This window comes from Halichoerus grypus, chromosome 5 (assembly GCF_964656455.1).
Source record: "Halichoerus grypus chromosome 5, mHalGry1.hap1.1, whole genome shotgun sequence".
Taxonomy (NCBI): domain Eukaryota; kingdom Metazoa; phylum Chordata; class Mammalia; order Carnivora; family Phocidae; genus Halichoerus; species Halichoerus grypus.
Window position 1 is genome coordinate 181,146,742 of NC_135716.1, and position 24,934 is coordinate 181,171,675.

At 43.8% G+C, this 24,934-nt stretch overlaps 1 protein-coding gene, 1 long non-coding RNA gene and 1 pseudogene across 6 annotated transcripts in view; 1 reads left to right on the top strand and 2 right to left on the bottom strand.

Moving 5' to 3' along the window:
- Nucleotides 1–1,965: 1,965 nt before the first annotated feature.
- On the bottom strand, nt 1,966–24,722 carry LOC144381993 (uncharacterized). The gene is made up of 3 exons (XR_013448398.1): nt 24,444–24,722; nt 18,581–18,730; nt 1,966–2,106 (listed from the first exon to the last, which is right to left on the bottom strand). It is a non-coding gene; the product is annotated as an uncharacterized LOC144381993 (long non-coding RNA).
- LOC118534546 (small ribosomal subunit protein eS4, X isoform-like) lies at nt 7,002–8,012 on the bottom strand (annotated as a pseudogene).
- The window catches only part of RERE (arginine-glutamic acid dipeptide repeats), a 415,927-nt gene continuing 414,952 nt past the window's right edge, over nt 23,960–24,934 (top strand). For 4 of the 5 annotated variants that reach the window (XM_078073818.1, XM_078073819.1, XM_078073817.1 and 1 more), the window contains exon 1: nt 23,962–24,474. The gene's annotated coding sequence lies outside the window, so the exon portion shown is untranslated. Of the gene's footprint in view, nt 24,475–24,934 lie in introns of all 5 variants that reach the window. The other variant, XM_078073823.1, reaches the window with a different exon arrangement.

The window sequence follows — 24,934 nt, forward strand, 5'->3', positions numbered from 1 at the left end:
AGATTGCATTCTCAGTTTGATAATTTTTTTTTTGAAGATTTTATTTATTTATTTGACAGAGAGATACACAGCAAGAGAGGGAACACAAGCAGGGGGAGTGGGAGAGGGAGAAGCAGGCTTCCAGTGGAGCAGGGAGCCCAATGCGGGGCTCGATCCCAGGACCCTGGGATCATGACCTGAGCCGAAGGCAGATGCTTAACGACTGAGCCACCCAGAAGCCCCTCAGTTTGAGAATTTACGAATTACATATTGGGGCGTCTGGGTGGTTCAGTTGGTTGGGCAACTGCCTTTGGCTCAGGTCATGATCCTGGAGTCCCGGGATCGAGTCCCACGTCAGGCTCCCTGCTCAATGGGGAGTCTGTTTCACCCTCTGACCCTTCCCCCTCTCATGCTTTCTCTCTCTCTCATTCTCTCTCTCTCTCTCAAATAAATAAATAAATAAAAATTAAAAAAAATTAGATATTAAAATATCAGATAACTTATTTGATAGTAAAATTAGGCTTACAATTCGATTTTTATTTATTCAGTGCTAGAACATAGCATTAAACTAAAGCACATTTTATTTGAATATGCTGTGCTGAAAAATGGAGATGTGTTAGCTAGACGATGACTGATTTTCAACATACCCTATGCTACGTTATTCTACTTTAGAAATGAAGGCACTTTTTAGTGTCCATGAATGACAAGGAGATACAACTTAGATTACTGATTTCTGAGATTTATAATGAAAGGAAGATGATTTCTAAAAATCAGTTTACCGTATTAGGAATGTATGTCGTATCTATTGGATGAGCTAGTATTATTTGGAATAAGGAAATGCTGAAGGGTATCTGGTTAAGGCCGTGTGGCATTTATAGTTGCAAGATTCCATATCCTGAATCAGATCTTCGTCAACAAATAATGGTGACACCAAAATATTTGTGAAATTATTTGTGAATCAGCCAAGTTAACAAGGAGCCAAATGATCCTATAAAGACTTTGACCTTTTAGACAAGCACTATTAAATAATGAACTGTAAAATAGAGATGACCGTAATACATTGATGCATAATGATCGCAATGTACGTATCGTCTTAATAGTCTTGGCATCCATCAGAAAACCTATAACTTCTATGACATCGCGAAGAGGCTGTTTTGGACTCAGCCCAAAATAATTTAATTAAACTGTGATATTTTACCAGATAAAAACCAAGAGTGAACTACTTTTTATTGCTGCAAGGTATAAACAGAATACATAAGTAGGGATCTGGGGGGATATGCAATTAAATCCCACTCGGCAGGGGGTAGAGGGGAGAGACCTTTGGCCACGAGCAGTTGCAGCATCTGTGAATTTGAAGGTGAACTGACACCATCTTTGGAAGATAAATTTCCTTATCCAGAAATGGCCATGACATCTTTTTGTTGCCCCACAAAATATACAAAAATAAATGATGAGTTATTTCCAACATTTGTTCAACTGAAGTTTTTTTTTTAATGTTTTTATGCTGCATATTTTGGTGTTTAGATGAGGAATCAATCTGCTAATTTCTTCTGCTCAGAAGCCTCCAAAAATAATGTGATTTGGGCAAGTGGAGCTAGCTGATTAATGAACATGACCATGCAAAGACAAATAACTGAAGTGTTTGGTTATCATGAAATTGAACTTTAGATAGTTGGAGGAACAATGATAAGATTTTACTTGTCTCAAATATATATACTTTTTTTTGCTGTTTATTTCCAATTAGAAAAATCTTACTTAATTACCTAGAGCTGAATTTAGTCCATCAAGATCCATCCAATATATGTCCAAGTATTAAAATATTTAGAATTTTAAACATCACCGTTACAAGGTTTGTATTTATATGAACACTTGGTTATTCTGGGCCAAACGGGGAGTGAAAGCACGAAGTCTACGCCTCTGGGTGCACCCTCCCTGTCCCTACAGCCCTGAATTATTCTGTTATTTGATGACTACTGCAGGCAGAGGTCATTCTTCACATGACTTTTTTAATGAATTCGCTGTTTCATGCACATCTGGTTTCAGGTCATGAGACTCTGGCATGAAAGGCTCAGGGCTGAGAGAGGTCCCATCCACACACGTGTGGAGCGTCGTGCAGAAAGACTTGTCCTGCGGGCAGAGGAGGGAGAAGTAGCTTGATTTCAAAGTCCACACACAGCCGAGAGAGAAAGCCTCTGAGTCAGCGTTCCTGGATGACCTTTCCCTCCTGCAGCGGTTTGTAATCTTTGAGTCATGGATCCCCCTTTGAAAACCGGTGGGTACTATGGCTCCTTCTCCCAAATAAGTGTGTGTGTGTCAGGTGCTCACACACCTCCGCATGCACACACACACACACACATTTTCTTCACACCAGCCCCAGGAGGTCATGGCAGCCTAGACATCCTTGGCATCACTATCACATCTTGCCTTAGATGTTGGGGAAAGGAGCTTACTCTTGTCTCTTAAAATGTGGGCCATACCCTTTATATCACTTTTTTTTTCAAGTAGGCTCCATGCCCAATATGGGGCTTGAACTCATGACCCTGAGATCAAGAGTTGTATGTTCTCCTGAGTGGGCCAGCGGGGCGCCCCTAAATCACTTTTTTAAAATAAATGAGTGCTGGGGCACATGGGTGGCTCAGTCGATTAAGACTCTGCCTTCGGCTCAGGTCATGATCTCAGGGTCCTGGTCAGGTCGGGCTCCCTGCTCAGTGGGCAGTCTGCTTCTCCCTCTCCCTCTTCCCCTCCCCCCTGCTCATGCTCTCCCTCACTCTGTCTCTTTCAAATGAATAAACAATCTTAAAACAAAATAAAATAAGTGAGTGCTGTGCACAAGCCAATTTAGAGGAACTGTACTTGGGGTGCCTGGCTCGCTCAGTCAGAGCATGTGACTCTTGATCTCACGGTTGTGAGTTCAAGCCTCACTTTGGGGAGAGAGTTTACTTAAAAATAAATAAATAAATAAAGGACCTGTACTTAATGATGTAACAAAGTCTAGAGCAGTGTCTAGTCTAGACTACCTAGTTGGTTTTCCTCTAGTTACTTGCTTTTGCCCCTCCCCTAAACATTTGTTTGGTGGCTCTGTGGTTCTAGGAACCCCCACAAGGGAGTCAGGAAGCTGGGACTCTAGCCCAAGACTAAGGGGAGGCTCCTTCCCACCTTTGGGCTGCAGTTTCCTCGTCTGTAAAAAAGAAGGGATTTGGATCAGTCAGCAGTTCTCAATGGACCCTTTTTTGGGGTCTGTGAAGTCAAAAACATTTCACAACAAACCTTGTTATTTGCCTTAATCGCTCTCATCCTGTGGTGAGTGCACAGTGGGGCTGGGTAGAGGCTGTGTGATCTGTGATGATGCTATTGTTCGGATAGCATGTGGGTGTGTGCTTGTGTGTTCTTGTGTTTCAAAGACAATGCGATACACGTCAGAAGGCAAAACCCACCTAAACAAAAGCTCTTTGGTTTATTCTCTTAGTTTCCTTAGCTCTAACAAAGTTTATTTATTGTCTTATAGTTCTGGGGGCTAGAAGTCCAAAACCAAAGTGTTTGTAGGGTTGCTTCCTTTAAAAAAAAAAAATTTTTTTTTAAATCTTTAAAAAAAAAATTTTAAAGATTTTATTTACAAGCAGGCGGAGCAGCAGACAGAGGGAGTGGGAGAAGCAGTCTCCCCACTGACAGGGAGCCCGATGTGGTACTCAATCCCAGGACCCCGGGATCATGACCTGAGCCAAAGGCAGATGCTTAACTGACTGAGCCACCCAGGTGCCCCTTTAAACATTTGTTTTTAAGGGAAAGAGTATGTGCATGCACGTGAATGTGAGTAGGGGGGTGCAGAGGGAGAGGGAGAGAGAGAATGAGAAGCAGGTTCCATGCTCAGTGCAGAGTGCCACCCAGGGCTCAATCCTACAACCCCAAGACCATGACCTGAGCCGAAATCAAGAGTTGGACACCCAACCGACTGGGCCACCCAGGCCCAGTTTTATTTTTTAAAAAGATTTTATTTTTAAGTAATCTCTACATTCAACATGGGGCTCAAACTCACAACCCCGAAGTCAAGAGTCACAGGCTCCCCTGACTGAGCTAGCCAGACACCCTAAGGATTACTTCCTTTTGAGGGTTCCGAAGGAGACTCTGTTCCAGGCCTCCCTCCTAGCTCCTGATGGCTGCTAGCCATCCTTGGCATCCCTTGGCTTGTAGACGCATCACTCAGATCTCTGTCCCCATCTTCACAGAGCCATCTCCCTGAGTCTCTGTGTCTTTATGTGGCCATCTTCTTATGAGGACATTGGTCATACTGGATTAGGGGCCCACCCTACTCCAGAATGACATTGTCTTAACTCATTACCTCTAAAACAACCTTACTTCCAAACAAGGTCACATTCTGAGGGACTAGGGGTTAGGACTTAGCATATCTTTTTTGAGGGACACAATATAACCCAAACAGTAATAATATTTAAGATCTTGGGGCACCTGGGTGGCTCAGTTGGTTTACTGTCTGCCTTCGGCTCAGGTCGTGATCCCAGGGTCCTGGGATTCAGCCCCGCATTGGGCTCCCTGCTCACCGGACAGCCTGCTTCTCCCTCTCCCTCGGCCCCTCCCCCTCACTTATGTGCACGCTCTCTCTTAAATAAATAAAATCTATCTTTCTTTCTTTCTTTCTTTCTTTCTTTCTTTCTTTCTTTCTTTCTTTCTTTCTTTCTTTCTTTCTTTCTTCTTTCTTTTTCTTTCTTTTCTTTCTTTCTTTCTTTGACAGAGAGAGAGGGAACACAAGCAGGGGGAGTGGGAGAGGGAGAAGCAGGCTTCCCGAGGAGCAGGGAGCCCGATGTGGGACTCGATGCGGGACTCGATCCCGGGACTCCAGGATCATGACCTGAGCTGAAGGCAGTCGCTTAACCAACTGAGCCACCCAGGCGCCCTCAGTTTATTTTTTTAAAAGATTTTGTTAATTTATTTAGAGAGAGAGAGAACAAGCATGAGCAGCGGGGGAGGGGAGAGAGGCAGAGGAAGAAGCAGACTCCCAACTGAGCAGGGAGCCTGACGAGGGGCTCCATCCCGGGATCCCAAGATCATGACCCAAGCTGAAGGCAGACGTTCAACCGACTAAACCACCTAGGGTGCCCCAAAAATATCAGTTAAAAAAATGTGATATAAACTGAAGATTTTTGTTTTTGTTTTTGTTTTTAAACTGAAGGTATTGACTGTCAACAGTCCATCCAGGGTAATTGGAAGCAATGACACCAGGGACACATGGGTGGCTAGTTGGTTAAGCATCCAACACTTTTTTTTTTAAGAGAGGGAGAGAGATGGGGAGGGAGGGGCAGAGGGAAAGAAAGAGAGAATCTTTTTTTTTTTTTTTTTAAGATTTTATTTATTTATTTGAGAGAGAGAGAATGAGAGACAGAGAGCACGAGAGGGAAGAGGATCAGAGGGAGAAGCAGACCCCCTGCTGAGCAGGGAGCCCGATGCGGGACTTGATCCCGGGACTCCAGGATCATGACCCGAGCCGAAGGCAGTCGCTTAACCAACTGAGCCACCCAGGCACCCCAGAAAGAGAGAATCTTAAGCAGGCTCCATGCCCAGCACCGAGCCCGATGTGGGGCTTGATCGCATAACCCTGAGATCATGACCTGAGCCGAAATCAAGAGTCGGATGCTCAACCAACTGAGCCACCCAGGTGTCCCAAGTGTCCAACTCTTGATCTCAGCTCAGGTCTTAATCTCAGGGTTGTGAGTTTAAGCCTCCCCGCCCCCCGTCCCCCCAAAAAGGAAGTAATGACACCAGAGTCTTTTGAAGGCAGATGAAAAAATTTTCTGCACACTGAACAGGTGTACATTTCAAAGAGTTGTTCCTAAATCTTAAACCCCACTCAGTTCAGCTTTGAGAATATGAGATTCTATGGAAAACAAATGGAACCTTTGTTTACCAAGTAAAGGGCACTTGTCACTTCTTTACTGTTGCTAGCTTTACTCTGCTGGTGGAAAAAAAAAATCTTTCAAGTTGAGTGCCAGGGATGGGGCACCTGGTTGGCTCAGTCCATAGAGCATGTGACTCTTGATCTCGGGGTCATAAGTTCAAGCCCCACATTGGATGTACAGCTTATTTAAAAAGAAAAAAATATGGCAGAGAAAGAGAAAGTGGCTTTTTGTAATGTTATAAGGATACTTGGCTATTATTTTTTTTAAGATTTTATTTTTAAGTAATCTCTACATCCAACGTGGGGCTTGAACTCACAAACCCGAGATCAAGAGTCGCATGTTCCACTGAGTCAGCCAGGTGCCCCATTGGCTACTATTTTTCTTAAAACTTTTAAAAACTTTTCCTTAACAAGCTAAGTACAGAACATAATAGACAAATAGAGTTTTTAAATGTTATTTTTTCATATTGGCTTTAGATATTTTTTAAGGAAATAAAATATTACAAACACAGCCAAGATGCTTCTCATTCCACAGTCCTGCCCCTTTCCCTAGACATAACCCATCTTAAAGCTAGTTTGACTCTTTACAGTGACTTTTTATATTTGTACTATCTATACATGTATCCATATAATACATATAGCATTGTATAATGTGTTTTTATAATTCATATAAATGGTGTCATTCTATAAATGTCTTTTTGCAAATTGTCTTTTTCCTTCAGCATCACACTCCTTAGTTTTGTTTTGTTTTGTCTTGGTATCACTACATGTAAATCATTTTACATTCACTCATTATTCCTTCTTGAATGCTCTTCCTTTCTTTGTGGATCTGAGTTCCGACCAATGTCATTTCTCTCTTTATGAAGAACTTATTTTAAAGCTTTTTGGAAAGAATGTCTACTGGCAAAAAATTCCTCAATTTTTGTTTGAGAAATTCTTTCTCTCTCCTTGACTTTTGAAGGATAATGTCACTGGGTACGGAGTTCTACCTTAGTGGGTTTTTTTGTTTCAACACTTTCAATACAGCATTATAGCACTTCATGCCTTTTTTTTTTTCTGTGCTGTATGATTTTTAATTAAGTATAAAGACTTCCGATCACATCACCTAGAGACCATTTTACCCACTGCTCTGTTTGGCCGCCAGTCTCTTGTCTCTCTTTAGCAATGATGAGGTGGATACCCTTTCCACAGGGAAGAGAAATCCATGGTTTGTTGGCTTTGCCAATAACAAAAATGTTGGAGTCGGGTGGCAAGGCTGTTGCCATTGGCATCTTCCATGTGAATGACATCAAAAGAACCAGGGTGTCTCTCTCTGTTGGTGATCACACCAAATCTTCCCAGGTTAGCAACTCTGGTCACCATACACAGATTACCAGGGTCAAACTTGATGAAATCAGTAATCTTTCTAGTCTCCAAATCAATCTGAATGGTGTCATTCATCTTGACGAGGGGATCAGGATAGCGGATGGTACGAACATCATGGGTCACCAGGTGAGGGATTCCTTTTGTTCTCACAAAGGTCTTTCTCACTTTGCACAACTTATAGTTGGCCTCCTCAGGTGTAATCTGATGAGCAGCCAAGCGACCCTTGGTGTCATAGATCAGACAGAAAGCCTCCCCAGTCTTGTCAATGCTGATGACATCCATAAAACCAGCAGGGTAGGTTATATCAGTTGGGACCTTACCATCAATCTCAGTAAAATGTTGGATACAAATCTTCTTTACTTCATCTCCTGTGAGGGCCTACTTAAGTCTGTTCCTTAGGAAAATGATGAGAGGGAGACATTCTCTCAGTGTACGGGGACCAGTAGATGGATAAGGGGCAAACACACCTGTCAGTTTATCCAGCATGCAATGCTTGGGAGCTGCTATATGCTTCAGATGCTTCTTGGGAACACAAGCATGGCTACACTAGGCATGAAAAGAGCTTACTCCATCCTTTTCTTGCCTGCATGGTTCCCAAAGGAAAACTATGTAATTCTTTCCTTGCTCCTCCACAGGTAAGGTCTTTTTCTCTGGCTTCTTTCAAAAAAATTTTTTTGGGTCTATGATTTTCTGCAGTTGGAATATGATATGCATAGGTGTAGATTACGAGGTCTTGGTCCTTCAGTCTCTGCCTGTGGGCCATGACTGACCAGGGCTTCTCAGCTCCCTTACCCCGGTAGGTGAGGCAGGAAGGCTCCAGGGGGCTGTGGTTGCATATTTCCCTTCCCCTGGGTCCATTAGGCTCTGGTGAAATAGCTTCTTTTGAGGGCAGGGTTTGTTAAAAGCAACAGAGTACTCGGGTTGTGTTCCAAAATGACCCCTTTTCCCCTTCTCCTGCTGGAAACATGAAGGGGTTTTTCTCTGGATCCTTACTGTAGAGTCTGGAAGGGCTCCTAGAGGGAGAACTCAGATGTGTGAGGGGCCCCCTGAAGTTTTTAACTTTCAAACTTGTCCACACTGAGCCTCCAGCAATGTGTAGACCACAGTACCTTCCCAGGTACTGGTTCCTGTGGAGGTTTCTGCTCAGGTAAGTTGTGATTCTCTGTACCTACCTATCGCTCCTAATTTTGGGTCAGCCAGTTTGCCCTGTGACCTCAGTTCTCTGATGGATCTAAGAATAATTGTTCATTTTCAGTTTGTTCAGCTTTTTTCTTGTTTTGTGAATGAAAGCGACTTCCAATCTCCTTGCATGCTGGACTGGAGACGGGAAGTCAAAACGTATCAAATAAATTCATTGTAACCGCTTCATGATGTTCCCTTGTATGTGATAATTATGTATCAAGTATCTCGCTGATGGAAATTTCAATTGTTTCCAACTCTTTTTCTATTATAAATAATGCTGTTGTGAGCATCTTTTTGCATGTCTCTTTGGACACATGTGGATGAGTTTCTCCAAGATAAATACTGGGAAGTGAAATTGTCGAATTGTAATAATTCACGCTTATCTTGGGCTTGACTACAGAATGCCAAACTGCTCTCCAAAGTGGTTGTACCAACGTGCACTCTGGGGCAGGGCAGGAGATTTCCCCTCACTAAATCCTCATCAGGGCTTACCATTGTCAGACGTGAACATTTTATCATCTGACAGGCATGAAACAATATTTTGTGGGGTTTTTTTTGGTATTTTTCTGACCACTAGGGAGGTTCACTCATTGAAGAAAATATTCCTGAGCCCCTATCTTATGCAGATCCCAATCTGGGCTTGGCTTGTGCGGGTACATCCGTGAACAAAAACAGACAAAGCATCTGCGTTCGCTGCCCTCATGGAAGTTTTTGTTCAGGTGTGTATGTAGAGCGGGATGAGGATTAGGAATGGAGAAGGGGTGGATTATGATTTTAAATAAACTGGTCAGGGTAGGAGGTAAGGGGATTATCATGCAGATAACTGAAGGCAGAGCCATGCAGGCAGAGGAATAGGCTCTCAGATGCAATGGTACCTGGGAGAGAACAGGAGGAGGTGAGGTCAGAGAGGTGAGGGCAGGGGCTGCTAATGCCGAGCTGCATAGGCCATTGTAAGGACTTTGCTTTCATTTTTTATTTATTAAAAAATTTATTTATTTATTTATTTGAGAGAGAGAGAGAAAGAGCACAAGTGGGGGAGGGGCAGATAGAGAGGGAGACAAGCAGACTCCCCACTGAGCGTGAAGCCTGATGTGGGGCTGGATCCCAGGATCCCGAGATCATGACCCGAGCTGAAACCAAGAATTGGACGCCTAACCCACTGAGCTACCCAGGCACCCCTAGGACTTTGCTTTTATTTTGAGCCCTGCTGGGAGCCTATGATGTTCAGGAGCTGACTGAATATGTCCAGCTCCTGGCCCTCAGAATGGAGCAGGATGACACTCTTTGGCTGTCTTAAGTATGTATCAGTCCATGTGACCAGTTCTGGCCACTGAGTCTGGAGAATTCACTTTGGGAGCATTTAATTACCAGTGATAATCTTCTAGAGCTTTTTGCTCCTCTGTCAAGGTGACCAGAAACATTCAAGAGAGTGTTCTGAGGTATAAGCCCAAATCTCCGATCAGTGATGGTGACGAGCAGCTCCCTGCTGTTGCCTGAGGTGGACGTGGCACATGAGAAAGAAATTATCACAATTTTAAATCACTGAAATGTTGGGGTTATTCACCATCACATCATAACCTAGGTCATCTTGACTGATACAGAGTCATTGTCATATTATGAGCTGTACAGCAGCATAATCTAAACTACATTTTAAAAGAATCACTGCTACCATATTGGGAAGAGACTATGTAGAGAGTCAGGCAATTAAGAGGCTATTACTAGGGGCGCCTGGGTGGCTCAGTCGTTGGGCGTCTGCCTTCGGCTCAGGTCATGATCCCAGAATCCTGGGATCGAGTCCCACATGGGGCTTCCTGCTGGGCGGGAAGCCAGCTTCTCCCTCTCCCACTCCCCCTGCTTGTGTTCCTGCTCTCACTATGTCTCTCTCTGTCAAATAAATAAATAAAATCTTTAAAAAAAGAGGCTATTACTATAATCCAGGCAAGGGATGACAGTGACTTGGACTAGGACGATAGTGGTGGAGGTGGTGAGAAGCAGTCTGCCCTAGGGCATTGTTTGAAGGCAGGGCCAACAGGATTTTTCTGATGGATTGAATGTGGATATGAGAGACTGAAAGGTTTTATATTTTTTTAATTTAATTTTATTATGTTATGTTAATCACCATACATTACATCATTAGTTTTTGATGTAGTGTTCCATGATTCATTGTTTGCATATAACACCCAGTGCTCCATTCAATACGTGCCCTCCTTAATACCTATCACCAGGCTAACCCATCCCCTCTAGAACCCTCAGTTTGTTTCTCAGAGTCCATAGTCTCTCATGGTACGTCTCCCCCTCCAATTTCCCCCCCTTCATTTTTCCCTACCTACTATCTTCTTCTTCTTTTTTTTTTTTTTAACATATAATGTATTATTTGTTTCAGAGGTACAGGTCTGTGATTCATCAGTGTTACACAATTCACAGCGCTCACCATAGTACATATCCTCCCCAATGTCCATCACCCAACCACCCCATCCCTCCCACCCCCCACCACTCCAGCAACCCTCAGTTTGTTTCCTGAGATTAAGAATTCCTCATATCAGTGAGATCATATGATACATGTCTTTCTCTGACTGACTTATTTCGCTTAGCATAATACCCTCTAGTTCCATCCACATTGTTGCAAATGGCAAGATTTTGTTCCTTTTGATGGCTGCATAATATTCCATTGTACATATACACCACATCTTCTTTATCCATTCATCTGTCGATGGACATCTTTCTTGGCTCTTTCCATAGTCTGGCTACCGTGGACATTGCTGCTATAAACATTGGGGTGCACGTACCCCTTCGGATCACTACATTTGTATCTTTGCAGATTACTTAGCCCAGCCCCCAGCAAGGGCAGGGCAATTCCGCCTCAGACAAAGGAGACTGAAAGGTTTTAATCTGAGCAACTGGAAGGATGGAGTTGCTATTGACTGAGATGTGGAAGACCTGGGGTGGGGCAGGTATTTAGTTTTGGGCATGTTAAATTTAAGATACCTTAGACATCCAAGGGGAGATGTTGAGCTGGCCATTGGCTATATGAGTCTGAGGTTCAGGAGGGAGGTCTGGGTTGGAGAGGTATACGTGAGAGTGATCAGCAATTGGGTGGTCTTTGAAGCCATGGCAGTGAATGATATCAACAGGGGATTGAATGTAGGTACAGAAAAGATCAAGGACTGAGCCTGGGGGCTCCAACATTCAGAGGCTGGGGAGAAGAGAAGGAGTCATTGAAAGACACTGAGAAAGACTCACCGGTGAGGTGAGGGGAAACCAGGAGGATGGAGTGTCTTGATGGCCCAGTGGAAAGAGCCTGTCAGGTAAGAGGTGGTCATCAGTTGTATTGAATGCTGCCAATAGATCAAGAAAGTGGGAGACTGAGAACTGACTCTTCTTTTTAGCAACATGGAGCTCACTGGTGATGTCAGTAGGACAAGTTTTAGTGGAAAGGTTGTGTCAAAGTGAGATTGGAATGGACTGAAAGAGAAGGGTAAAAAATTGGAGATAGCAAGTGTAGACCATTTTTTTGAAGATGTTTTGCTGCAAAAGGGAGCAAAAAATTGGGGAAGTAGATAACAGGTAAAATGTAGTCAACAGAAGGCTTAAGGTCAGAGAAAAAACATGTTACTTGTATTCCAATAGGAGTGATCCAGTGGATGGTAAAAAAAAATGATGTAACAGAGAGAGGGGAGAAATGCTGAGTGATATTCATGAGTAATGGGGGGGGGGCGGTCAAAAGCGGAGGGCTAGGCTTCCATAGGACCATTGCTGATTCATCTGTAATAGCAGGCAGGAAGCCAGAGGGTGGGGTTCAGAGATGGATAGATAGATGTGGGGAGTGGGCAGTCTGCTGATCACATCAATACCCACGGTGATCTCGGAAAGAAGGGGGGGGGGTGTTGGAGGTTTGAGGAGAGAGGAACGGATGTGAGATTACTGGCTGGAGCACTGGAGGAGAAATGAGTCTGGGTAAGTATCCTATGATTGCCGAGGGCATTAAGAGTCCACTTGAGGTTTGTGGTCATGAATTTATTTATTTGTTTGTTTAAGATTTTATTTATTTATTTGCAGAGAGAGAGTGAGCACAAGCCGGGGGAGCTGCAGGCAGAGGGAGAAGCAGGCTCCCCACTGAGCAGGGAGCCCGATATGGGATTTGATCCCAGGACCCTGGGATCATGACCTGAGCCGAAGGCATACACTTCACCGACTGAGCCACCCAGGCGCCCCTGTGGTCATGAATTTAAAATGAAACCAGGCAGTGTGATGCCAAACTCATTTGGCTGGGCAGGTGCAGATGCTGAGTAGGCAGCATGTTGGAATTATCACCAGGGTTGTGGTTTGGCTCAGGGAATATTAGGAAGTGAGGGGACAAGCTGCTGAGCGTGTGTGCAAGGCAGAGGGTACACTGCCTGACCATGGGATGCAAAGAGACACGGAGGAGAGAGAGGGCATCGAGGCACTGGGGATATGGGATTAGGACCAACTCAGATTTGTTTTAGGAAGACAAGAATCTGAATTCTTCACAAACACAGATACACACCACTATGTTTATATGGTCTGTATACACATGTTCTCAGAAAATACTTAAAATTAAAAGCCTGTAGCTTTGTCTACTTCCTATTGGTCTATTTTAATCTGCATTAACATTAATTAATATAAACATTATAGGACAAAGAACTTACTGTAAATGAGAACGCAAAAATTGATTTGACAATATTTTAGGACTTTAAGTAGTTTCTTTCCCCAAAGTCCTATAATCAACATCATTCAAAAGTTTTCAAAGATTTACACCTGACAGTGGTCAATGCCGAAGCTCAGATCCGTTAGATACTCATATTGGCTCTAAGTGAACTCAATCTTACATTGAGTTACGCAGTGTCCACAGTCAACCCTGAGGGCTTTATATGCATTCTTTTTTTTTTTTTTTAAGATTTAATTTATTTATGAGAGAGTGAGAAAGAGCGTGAACAGGGGAGAGGGGCAGAGGGAGAAGCAGACTCCCCACTCAGCAGGGAGCCCGATGCGGGACTCGATCCCAGGACCCTGGGATCATGACCTGAGCCAAAGGCAGATGCTTAACTGAGCCACCCAGGCACCCCTATATGCATTCTTTAATCCCCACCACACCCCTTCATTGTGATTCAACAAATATGCCTGTCCTTGCGAAGCTTACATTCTAGCAGGCTGTAACAATAGGTAGACAAATAAGGAAGTGAGCAAATAATCTAATTTGTCTCAATCCTCTTTACCAGTGACCGTGAGCACTGAATCCAAGGGCCTGGGCCTGTCAACTTTCTCCTAAAATGCAATTAATAATAAACTCTCAATCAGATCATTGTTAGGGCCAAAAAGGCCACTGAGGCTAAGTAGTTATTTTTTGTTCTGCTATATTAATCTGCTAATTAATTAATTTAAGCAGCTTAAAGTGTTAAGGCAAAAGAAATGGGCAAGTCCCAAATGCAGTGACCACAGATGGTTTATACAGGTCATCACTTTGAGTTCACAAAGGGGCCGGTCCCCCTGGAGTTAAGGATGCTTACCCCCAATGTGACTATATTTAGAGATAGAGCCTTTAACAGAAGTGATTAAGGTAAAGTGAGGTCTCAAGGATGGGGGCCTAATCCAACAGGAGTGGTGTCCTTATAAGAAAAGGAAGTGACACCAGGGATGGGCACACACACAGAAAAGGCCATGTGAGGACCCAGCGAGAAGGCAGCCACCCACAAGCCAAGGGGACAGACCTCAAGAGAAACCAGCCCTGCTGGAACCTTAATCTCAGACTTCCAGCCTCCAAGACTGTGAGAAAATAAGTTTCTGTTGTTACGCCATCCGGTCTGTGGTATTTTTTATGTCAGCCCTAGCAAATTAATATAAGGACATTGTGTTAACTGAAATAAGCCAGTCACAAAAAGGCAAATACTGTTTGATTTCCCTTGTATAAGGTACCTAGAGTGGTCAAATTCATAGAAACAGAAAGTGGAATAGTAGTTGCCAGGGGCTGGGGGAGAGGAAGATGGGGAATTGTTGTTTAATGGCTACAGAGTTCTAATTTTGCAAGATTGCATCTTGCAGATGGAGGCTGGTTGCAAAACATCATGCCTATACTTCACATTATTGAGGTGTGCACTTGAAAATGATTACAATGGTAAATTTTATGTTGTGTGTGTTTGACCACAATTAAAACACACACACACAACATGCACATGCATACACACACACAAAAGAAGCAGTTAGAAGGATCATCTATGTGTGCATTGAAACTGCCAAGAATGAAGACATTAGAGACTGAAAATTGTTTTGTGTTTATTGGACATACAGATTGTTCTGCTGATTGTCTGTTCTTATCCTTCCCCTACTTTTCTGTTGGGTTATTCATCTTTCTCGAATAGATTTATAAGATTTCTTTTTTTTTTTTTTTAAGATTTTATTTATTTGAGAGAGAGAGAGAGCACAATCAGGGGGAGCGGCAGAGGGAGTGGGAGAAGCAGGCTCCCCGCTGAGCAGGGAGCCCGATGTGGGGCTCGATCCCAAGACCCTGGGATCATGACCTGAGTGGAAGGCAGACAGATGCTTAACCGGCTGAGCCACCCAGGCGCCCCAAATTTATAAGCTTTCTTGATATATTCTTATCACTAATGCTGTCATAGTTATGGGAATTACAATGATTTTTTCCCCCAATGTGTGATTTCCACTTATTTTAATGTAAATGATCCTAAGTCTTTAACATTATTTTAGTCAAATGTGTCTTTGTCCAGTTTGTGCTTTTTAGGTCTTGTTCAACAACTTCTCATATATTTTATTCTAAAATTTGTGCAGTTAGGTGATGCATACTGAATCTTTAAACCATACTATTTGATTTCTGTATTGGGTTTGGTAGTGCATTTTCATGAGTATATTATTGGGGGCTTCTTTTTTTTTTTTTTAAAGATTTTATTTATTTATTTGTCAGAGAGAGCGCAAGCAGGGGGAGCGGCAGGCAGAGGGAGAAGCAGACTACCCGCTGAGCAAGGAGCCCGATGCGGGACTCGATCCCAGGACCCTGGGATCATGACCTGAGCCGAAGGCAGACGCCCAACCTATTGAGCCACCCAGGCGTCCCTATTATTGGGGGCTTCTAAAAGAAATTTAAGATTTATTTTGTTTTATTTGAGAGAGAGAGGGAATGTGCGTGAGTGCAAGCAGGGGGAGGGGCAGAAGGAGAGGGAGAGAGAGAATCTCAAGCAGACTCCATGCTGAGCGTGGACCCCATCTCACAACCCCGAGACCATGACCTGAGCCGAAATCAAGATTCGGACGCCCAACCGACTGCACCACCCAGGCACCCCTAAAGGTAACTATTTTAAAATGTCTTGAAATACTTAATTGCTAAGGTTCGGTTTTACTGAATTGTTAATTTTTTTTGACCCAAGCCATTCCAAAGGACACCATCCATGTTAGGCACATCCAGATGCTGCCAACACCATGGGCCCGTTTAAAGGGAGGCTGCTCAGCCAGAGTTCCTGAGGAAGCAGCAGCTCTGAGCCTTGGGGCTTGGCTGCACAGTGCGAGGGACACCCTTCACCCCTTTGCTGCTACGTGCACCCACAGGGCGCCAGGGATCAGGACAGGGCTGGGCCTTCAAGAATGAACCAGGCCAAGTAGGTTTGCCAGAGGCCATAGGGAAGCCACAGTCAGGAAGGAGCTGAGATGATGAGAAAGCAGACACTGTGAAGAGAAGAGAAGCTACACGGTGAAGGGTGAGGAAGCCGGCAGGTGGAAGAGAGGATGGGGTCAGTGATAACGCCCTGGGGCCCGCAACCTTTGTGTGGCCCTGCTTCTAGTCCCATAGCTCCTGATGTCACTTGGTTCAGCTTTGCCTGGGCTCCTACCTCCTGTTATTTGACGTGCTGCGTGAGTCTCTGTTTCTTACAACACAAAGAACAGAGCTAAAATGCTCTTTATAAAAAAGTTAATAGGCTTTTTCAGAATAGTTTTAGGTTCACAGCAAACTTGAGCAGGAAGTGCAGAGTTCCTATATACCCATACCCCTCCCCCCCACTCCAGTCTTCTTTTATTAACAACTTGCATTAGTGCGGTCCATTTGTCTAACTGATGAACCAATATCAAGATATTATTTATTAACTAAAGTACATAATTTATAGTAGGGTTCATTCACTTTGTGTTTTATAGATTCTGTGGGTTTTAGCAAATGCATAATGGCATGTATCCATCCTTATAAAATCATACTGAATAGTTTCACTGCCCTAAAAATCCCCTGTATTCCACCTGTTTGGCCTTGTCTTTCCCCCATCCCTGGCAACCACTGATCTTTTTACTTCTTATTCTAGAATGTCTTTTCCAGACATAGTTTTGCCTTTTCCAGAATGTCGTACAGTTGGAAGCATACAGTAAACTTTTTTGGATTGGTTTCTTTCACTCAGTAATGTCTGTAAGGTTCCCCTGTGCCTTTTTATGGCTTGATAGCTTAGTTCTTTTTAGCACTGAATAATATTCCATTGAATGGATGCAACATAGCTTGTTTATCCATTCACCTATTGAAGGATATTTTGGATGCTTTCAAGTTAAAATGCTCTTTTCAAGATTAAAGAGAGGAATTATTCTGGAAGTTGGAGTATTAGAAGGAGACATTTGGGGTTGATATTTGAAATTAAGATGTCTTAAGTGGGGGCGCCTGGGTGGCTCAGTCGGTTAAGTGTCTGCCTTTGGCTCAGGTCATGATCTCAGGGTCCTGGGATCAAGCCCCACGTCGGGCTCCCAGCTCAGCGGGGAGTCTGCTTCTCCCTTTCACTCTCCTGTGTGCTCTCTCTCTCTCAAATAAATAAATAAAATGTAAAAAAAAAAAAAGATGTCTTAAGTGTTGAATAAAAAGGAGGGAGGCATTAAATTGAGTCCCCCAGACATTTCCTACATAGACACTGAAGCTTGGATAGCAGAGGGCGAATTTTGTTGTTTCCTCTGTTTTACAGAGTTTCTTGCCTGTTTTTTCTGTTTGTAAATATGCCTTAGATTGAAGAAATGCATTTTGGTGGCAAATAGCACCTGCTTCATCAATGTTTAAGATTAAATTCTGGGGGCGCCTGGGTGGCTCAGTCGGTTGAGCGTCTGACTCTTGATTTCAGCTTAGGTCATAGTCTCTGGGTCACAGGATCAGGCCCCACATCAGGCTCTGCCCTCAGCGCAGAGTCTGCTTGTCCCTCTCCCTATGTTCTCCCCTCACTCACGCTGTCTGTCTCAAATAAATAAATAAAATATTTTTTAAAAGATTAAATTCTGGATTCCCAAATAAAAATGTTAGAATCTGAAATTGATTTCCTATGGACTCTCCCTTCCGAGGGCCCCTTTGTGATCAAGTCCAGTCTTCTTTGTTTACCAGTTAGACAAAATAGGGCTTGTGGATAATTTTTAACTCCCCATTACCATGCCCTTATTCTCACTAGAAAACTATATCTTTCCTCCAAGGTAAATCTAAGTAATTTACCAAAGATGCGGAGGAAATGTTTATCTTGAAATGCAGCTTCCCCCAGGGTGGAATTCGCTGGCTCTCTGGCTCGCTCGGTTAACAGTGGACAGCTGTTTATAACAGGAACTGTGGAATAGCACGTCTCAGTGAGATGGCAGGCAGACAAAGGAGGAGGACTGCGAACGATCAAACTTGGAATTGGGCCAGGACAATGAAAATCAGCATTTCCTCCCCTTAATTCTTTCGCGAAGCCCTTATGAGACTCTTCAATGACCACATGTGGTCAGAAGTCAGATGTTGGGTTTAGATCTTATCCAGAAGCACCCATTGCCCCCGGACAGCAGGCTGTGGCATTGGCTGGCTAAGTGTGACTCAGAGGAGAGCGTCATTGCACTGGACCTGATGTGGTTCAGTGGAGCAGGGCTGCCTTGAGCTCTAGCTGTAGGTGTGCTGGTACACAGACCCACTTCTCCTTTGGTTGAAAGAAAATTCATCGGAGCCTGGAGTTGAATGGAGAACCTTAACTGCTCTCCACAGTCGGTCCCGTCCACATAAAGGAAAGGGGCTACGAGTTTTGGAAAGTGGTTTCCCTTTTGTACACGTCTGCATGCGTGACATGTGCCTCCCCAGTAAGTGCCATAATCACCCATTTCTCCATTTCAGTTCAGCGCGGGGACTTTCAAAGGCTATCGGGGGTTACTTACTTGGCCCGAGGGGAAAAAGACTGGCGAGGGCGCGATTCCGATTTACAACACATTATGGAGCGAAACCCCACTATGGGTCAACCCAACGTGGGTGCTGAGCGTCCCCAGACATACCACGGTGGGGAGTAGTCAGCTCTGCTCTTGTTCAACCTGAAAAAGTACAATGGGAGATTGCTGGAGCTCGTGTTGGCTGGCATTTGCACTGCAGAAACTTGGAAGGCTATTTCAAAGAAAATGCCTAGAAACAAGCTTCAGTCTGTTACCAGGCTTGATAAAGCACCCCAGTTTTGCTGAAGGCATTTGAGAGGAAAATAATTTACTTGTTCTAAAGCACAAGTACTTCTGGTGAATTATGAAGGCTAGTTACCAGCCATATGTTCGAAGAACTTGAATTCTTTTTTTTTATTATAAAAATTATACATGCTTGATACGAAGAGAAAAAAATCAAATAGAACAGAGTAGAATGAAATCAAAAGTCTGTCTTCTGTTCCCTCCTTATTCTTCATTCCATGCCCACTGGACTCACTCTAAACGTTTTCCTGGTGAATATGTTTTTAGACATCTTTGAAGCATATACAAATTTGTCCTTCTAAAAATGCAAATAGGGTCTGACTGGCTGACTCAGGGGGTAGATCTGGGGGTTGTGAGTCCGAGCCCCATGCTGGGTGTAGATCCTACTTAAAAAAATACAAATAGAAGTATACTTTGCTTTTATACACTTTGCAATTATATAATTGTTCTGTGACTTGCTTTTTTCATTTAACTCTGAATCCTGATTATCATTCTATATCAATTCAGATTTACCTAATCCTTTTTGAAAGCTATAAAGTATTCCATTGTATGTTTGTACTATAATTTATTTAAACATTCTTTGTTTATGGATGTTTGGATTTTTCTGGGTTTTCACTATTATAAATAATGTTGCAATTATATATGCGTTTGTATATATTTTTGTACATTTATGCAAGATTATTTGCGGAATGACTTTCTAGAAGTGGAATTTCTGGGTCAAAAGGTATGGATATTTAACCTTTCCATAGGTGGTTGCCAAATTGTGTCCTAAAAAAGGGACTGATTACATTTTTACCAACAGTGCATCAGAGTTCTTGTTTTCCCACATCCTCATCAATACTGGGTATTATGAAGTTAAAAAATTTCCCTAATCTGAGAGATGATTTTAATTTGCATTTATTTTTTATGATTGAATCATGTTTATTGAACACATTTCTCTGTGAATTTTTTGTTCATATATTTTTTTCCATTTTTCTGATTTTTTTTCTTACAAATCTGTAAGAGCTATTTGTATTAAGGAAGTTAGTACTTCAGGGGTGCTTGGGTGGCTCAGCCGGTTAAGCATCTGCCTACGGCTCAGATCACGATCCCAGAGTCCCAGGCTCCCTGCTCAGTGGAGAGTCTGCTTCTCCCTCTGCCCCTCACCCCGCTCTCGTGCTCTCTCTCATTCTCAAATAAATGAAGGTTTTATTTATTAAATAAATAAAATAAATAAGTAAAATAAAAATTTTATTTACTTGAGAGAGAGTGTGAGAGAGAGCGAGCAAGTGCAAGTAGGCAGAGTGGCAGGCAGAGGGAGAGGAGAAGCAGGCTCTCTGCTGAGCAGGGAGCCCGATGTGGGGCTCGATCCCAGGACCCTGGGATCATGACCTGAGCCTAAGGCAGATGCCCAACCGACTGAGCCACCCCGGCGCCCCAATAAATAAAATATTTAAAAAAATAAAATCTTTAAAGAAAAAAGGAAGTTAGTACTTTATTACAGGTGTTGTTTGTTTCTTGTATTGTTGTGGTGTGTGTCTTTTAGTGCCTTATAGAGATGTAAAATATACAAGAATAAAATTTATTGGTGTTTTTCCTTTATGACTTCTGGGTTTCCTGTCAAGCTTAGAAAAAACTTCTTCAATCCATGATTTGAAAAAAATTTTGGTATTCCTCTAATTACTTTCATAGTTTCATTAAAATAATCATAAAATATCTGACATATACAAAAGAATAAACATAACCTATATGTGGATTACAGAGGACAGTAATAAAATAAATTCCTAAACTCAACCTAACAAATAGTGGTTCAGTGGGTCTTACAGGATCCTGTAAGAGACCATGGTAAGGTCTCTGAAATTTTTAAAAAAGATTTATTTATTTATTTGAGAGACATAAAAAGAGAGAGAGATGGGAGAGGGGAAGAGGAGACAGAGAAGAAGAGAGAATCTCAAGCAGACTCCCCACTGAGTATGGAGCCCAATGCAGGGCTTAATCTCATCACACAGAGACCATGACCTGAACTGAAATCAAGAGCTGAAAGCTTAACCAACTGAGCCACCCAGGCACCCCACTGCCTTTTTTTTTTTTAAAGTTATCTCTACACCCAACATGGGGCTTGAACTCACGACCCTGAGATCAAGAATTGCATGCTCTACCAACTGAGCCAGCCAGGGGCCTCTCAGTGGTTTCATTTTTTACATTTAAAAAATATCCATCTACAATTTTAGGGGGGAGGGGTTTAGGAATAAAATAAATCTAGTTAAAGAATTTTTTTCTTAAAGATTTATTTGAGAGAGAGAGAGAGAAAGCAGGGGGAGGGGCACAGGGAGAGGGAGAAAGAGAATCTTAAGCAGGCTTCACATCCAGTACGGAGCTTGATCTCACAACCCTGAGATCATGACCTGAGCTGAAATCAAGCGTTGGATGCTTAACCAACTAAACTACCCAGGCGCCCCTAAAGAATTTTTTCTGCATTTTTTTTTTGTTTTCCTATATTGTTATTGGTTGTCCCAACATCACTTATTAAAGAATTCCTCTTTCTCCTGCTTCTTTTAGATAATGGTATTATGTCTCTGATGTAACCTCTGTACACAAAATGAAATCACTTCTACCTGTAGTAAGACACATAAAATAGCTAACAAAAGTCCTTGGTATTTTCAAATTCAATAACCAAAGTAATCCCCATTTTCTAAAGCTTGTTGAAAAGAGAATAAGGAAATTCTTTCTAATTTCATAGTGGGGGAAAAAAACCCCGCTAGATATTTGACCTCTTTCACCTTGACCAAGTTATTTAACTTCTCCAAGCCCCAGTTCTTGACCTTTACAATGGAGATAATAATACACCTTATGGGCTGTTGTCAGGACTAAGTGGACCAAGGAATACAACATGCTTCGCATGGCACTTGGGACGTAGTAAGCTTTCAGTCAATGGTTTAATAGTTGTCTTTATTAAGATGTATTGTTATTACATTATCAGCCTCTCAGGAAGGCTGTTCTCTCCAGCTTTATGGCTGGGCCACAATTCTTGCATGGGATTGTTGTAGTTAGAGAGATCTAGTTTGCTAATTTTATGGCGCGATACCATAATATTATGCTTTGTAACAATGTGAAATCTTGAGACTTCTAAATCTACGTTTTATTTTAAAGTAGGCTCTACACCCAACATGGGGCTTGAACTCAGGACCTGGAGATCAAGAATCACGTGCTCTTCCAACTGAGCCAGCTAGGCACCCCTTAATCTATATCCTTTTTTTTTAGAGAGGGAAGGGAGGAGGCACAGAAGGAGAGGGAGAGAGGGAATCTCAAGCAGACTGCCCGCTGAGTGCAAAGCCTATTGTGGGGCTTGATCCCACAACCCTGAGATCATGACCTGAGCTGAAATCAAGAGCCAGATGCTCAACCGAGCCGGCCAAACATTATTTTTATAGATAAATGAAAGTGATGACAAGCCCTAATACTACAATAAATGTGGTTTACTGAGCTTGAGAGCCTCTCTCCTCCCTGCTCAATGGTAGTGTAGGATCCACAGGACCTTCTGAAAAACTGTTGTCAATTTGCCCACCACAGGGCTGAATCTTTATTAAAAAGACCGTTCTTGTAAGTACAGATTGTGATGGACACTGAAGCCATCTAATACACTTTATTCCTCATTATTTCCAAACTGATGTTGAATAGTTCCATCCACATCTAGGATGTCCAGAGCCGTTTACTGAATTTATTATGTTGTAAAATTCAGTTCTCACATTATTAGATATATAATGAGGTATTAACTACTTTTCCCATTTCGTAGCTGAAGGAGTTGCAGCAAGAGAGGGTTTTTCTTGCTGAAAGTTACTCAGAAAGGTAATGGCAAAGACCCATTTGTTTTTTGATCTTTTGAGTCACAATCCAATGATATCTGCTAGTCCAAATTATTCTGAAAAGAAGCTGCTGGATGTGGAAATTATAATCTGAATAGATATTCCAAAGAGAAAATTATCACTTTATTTGAAATAGATGAATGAATTATTTTGCGCTGTGTTCTATCCCTTAATTATTCTATTATATACATATCTGAACTCCTTCAGGGAGAGTGTATGGTATAAGGACACCAATAAGCATTTACAGTATATTAACAAACCAACAATAGGTTGATGATTCGCCCTGGATTCATGCCAGGGTGTGTGAAAGAACTCAATAAACATGATATGCATTTCAAAAACTGCTAGTCATAATTAAAATTTCCAAACCCCTCATTCCTATAAATTATATTAAATAGAATATGAGCATTTGGCCTGCCCCTCACTCCCCTTACAGCACCGTAGACCCTGTGATTACCAGCCTTTTGGGAAGTGGGACAGATTACTAGGAAAAAGGTGATATTTGGATTTTTTAAGAAAGATTTTATTTTTCAAACTTACTGCATAGAGTTGTGCACACTGCTCTCTCCCTAACATTCCCCCTGCGACCGGGGTTCTAGTCCCTTCTTTATTCCTTGATGAGACTTTCCAGGCTTTTCCTCTTTATTATATTCTTTTCAAAGAAGCAGCGCGACCTGCGAATTTCGTTTTTCTCTTTCTTAATTAATCTTCTGCCATAGACTTATTTGAAAACGTTCATTCTCATCAAAATTTCGAAAGAGTCCTTAAGCGAATCGTTGGAACCCACTCCGTGTCCCCCCTCCCAGGAATATGAATCCTCCTCTGAAGTGGCTGAAAAGGCAAATTGTGACCCGGGTAATAACAAGAGCAGCGGGACTCGGGCCAATCGCGCCCGTGGGACCACCCCACAGGGCGCCGCGGCCCCGGCTCCGCACAAAGACGCGCCCCGGTGGGGGGGCCCAGCCCACCGCCCGCCGCCGCCCGGAGCGCGCGCTCGAGCCCGGGCTGCGGCGTCGGCACAGCCCTGCCGCTCCCCTCCTTCTCTCCTGCTCTTTTTATTAGAAAGGAAAAAAAAAAAAAAAAAAAAAAAAAAAAAAAAAGAGAGAGAGAATGAGAGAGCTCAAGAAATCCCGCCCCTCCGCCCGCCCTCCGCCTCCCATTGGCCCGGCCTCCGCGTGCGTCACGCCAGGATGCACCAATGGCGAGGCGTGATACTGCGAGGTGGGCCGGGCCCGAGCGCGGAGTGGGCGGTGGGTCGGTGCAGCAGCCCCGCCGCGGCTCGGCCACCATCGCCGAGGCGCCGCTGCTCCCACAGACGCTCGCGAGCCGCCCCCTGCGCTCCCAGCCTCCTCTTCCTCCCGCACGCCCGAGACGCTCGCCCGCCTCGGGTCTCGCCCCCGCCTCCCCCGTGCTCCTCCCTCGCTCGCCTCCCACACAGTCTGCCTCATTTTCTCTTCTAGTTGAGGAAAAAAAATCACCATCATCCTCAGGGATCCCCTCGCCCTCAGAAAAACAAAACCAGACATGATCCTGGGCTCCCGCCCCTGAAGGACTGGCCGAGCGAGGAGCAGGGAGCTAGTGGAGACCGCCCCAGAGGTCACGGGAGGGAAGCCCCCGCAGCCCCCGGCCCTGTCCCCGCGGCCGGCCCCTCCTCGGCCCGAGCCCGGCGGTCCCCAGCCCCGCGGCCTCCCGCCCCGTCCCCCACTTTCCCGGGAGCCGGACGAACACACCTCCATTGATGGTGTAGCGCATTCGGGGAAGGTAAGTGTCCAACTTGCCGGCGCGTGGCAGCTGCCTTCTCTCGGGCCCCTCGTCTTGGGCACGGGCGTGAGGCGGCAGGGGTCGGCGTGGACTCCTCCGTCCGCTGGGAGCCAGGAAGGGGAGGCCGGCGTGCGGCCGCGCGCGTCGGGGGGGGGACGGCAATAAAGGGCCGGGGACTTCTTCGGCCCTGCCCGGGCCAGGTAACTGTCCCACTCGCCTGCCGAACCCTGTGCTTTCTTTGCTGCTTGTTCATGCTCTTGTTTGACTTGTCTGAGGTTAAACTGTTTCATGTGACTGAATTATTGGCTGAACTGGGGGTTGGGGTGGGGGGGAAAGGAAAGGAAGTCAAGCACCCAAACTGTAAATTTCTTGATTGTTTGTGGATTTGGGGGTCTTGGGGGAGGACTTTTCTTAAAGTATTATTTTCACATTAGGGAACGATTCCTTCTTTGTGTTCTAA